General features: G+C 51.9%; 1 long non-coding RNA gene across 2 annotated transcripts; it reads right to left on the reverse strand.

Annotated features, from left to right (window-relative positions):
- Positions 1 to 99: 99 nt before the first annotated feature.
- LOC109364156 lies at positions 100 to 1,473 on the reverse strand. Of its 2 annotated transcripts, none has more exons than XR_002110181.1 (3): positions 1,362 to 1,473; positions 1,125 to 1,230; positions 100 to 736 (listed from the first exon to the last, which is right to left on the reverse strand). It is a non-coding gene; the product is annotated as an uncharacterized LOC109364156 (long non-coding RNA). The 2 variants fall into 2 exon arrangements; XR_002110182.1 differs by having other exon boundaries at positions 100 to 312; positions 440 to 1,230.
- Between the last annotated feature and the right edge of the window lie 6 nt (positions 1,474 to 1,479).

Raw genomic sequence — 1,479 nt, forward strand, 5'->3', positions numbered from 1 at the left:
CCAGGATGGCATAAGGGTGGGTTGAAGTCACCTTCCCAGCAGAGAAGCGTCAGGTCTCCAATTTCCTTCTTCCTGGAGGCAGACGACAAGCACTGCAACAAACACGTCAATTCATGGCCATCTGCCAGGCTGCAACAGATGCAAAAAGCAACACAGGAGGAGCAGCCACCATCCATCACTAGGGGCTGATCCATTCCTCCCCTCCCTGCCCTCCCCTCTCACAACTTCCTCACCCGCTTGCTTGCACGACAGACAGAGCTCACTACGCTATTTCACAACCATCCTCAGAAACTGTTCTCCAAAATCTAGAGTCTGCTGCCAACATCAGCCACATAGTCGTTGTAACAATCGGAATTGGCCTGTAATCAGCATCTCCTGTGGGTCCCAGACAGAGGCAATGGAGCTGCCACGCAGGGAGCAGTATGGAGCTGTCACACACCAAGGGAACCATTAACAGCTAGGATTTAGCCAAACTTGTCCTTCCAGGAGAGAAGTCCAACGTTTCCATTTCCATCCTATATGATGGGGAGGACAAGCGCGTTCCACAAGCACGTCAATTCGAGTTTGCCTCATTGCTGCAAGGGACACAAAAAGCAACAAAGGAGGAGCAGCCACCATCCATCACTACCTGCAGACCCATTCCTCTCCGCTCCAACATCTCCACTCAGACCTTGCTCACATGGTTACATCCTGACAGACATGGCTGCGGACAATTATTAACCTCCATCATGCCAAACTGGTAAAAAAAAAACAGACACAGAGGCAAATACCCGCCATTAGACCACTGTAACACGGATGGTACCAAGGTGACAGCAGAACACGTGGGTTCCACTGCGTGGCAATAGAGCTCCCATGACAACGGAGCTACGGACATTTAAGCCCCTAGGAAAAATAGCATGCAAGATGGTTTCTTTTAAACAATTGCTCCAGCAGAGCAGACTCAGGTCTCCATGTGCTTCACAGCCAGTGGAGAGGACAAACGCATGCCACAAACAAGCCATTTAAACAGAAACTTGTACGTTGCAAGAGACGCAAAAAGCAACAAAGGAGGAGCAGCCACCATCCATCACTAGGGGCTGATCCATTCCTCTCCTCCCTGCCCTCTCCCCTCACACCTTGCTCACCTGCTCACTTGCACAACAGCCCTGGCTGCTGATGCATCAGAGAAACTCATCCTGGCAACCTCTCCTCAAAATCCCCGGGCAGGGGCCAGCACCAGCCATTGCAGCGCTGGAATAAGGATATGACGGTGGTTACACAAGCTGATGCAGGCCGCAGCTCACCTCACACCAGCTCCCTTGACCACAGAGCTAAGGAGATGTCAGGCCTTGGGAAAACTAGCACGGTATTGCTAGGTTTACCTTATCTTTCCAGTACGGCAGAGCCAGGACTCCATTTCCTTCACACAGGATGGACAGGACAAGGGCATGACACGCGTAGGTCAACCCAAGGCCTGACGCCACGCTGCAAGAGACACAA

The sequence above is a fragment of the Meleagris gallopavo genome, assembly GCF_000146605.3.
Source record: "Meleagris gallopavo isolate NT-WF06-2002-E0010 breed Aviagen turkey brand Nicholas breeding stock chromosome 3 unlocalized genomic scaffold, Turkey_5.1 Chr3_random_deg7180001689951, whole genome shotgun sequence".
Classification (NCBI taxonomy): domain Eukaryota; kingdom Metazoa; phylum Chordata; class Aves; order Galliformes; family Phasianidae; genus Meleagris; species Meleagris gallopavo.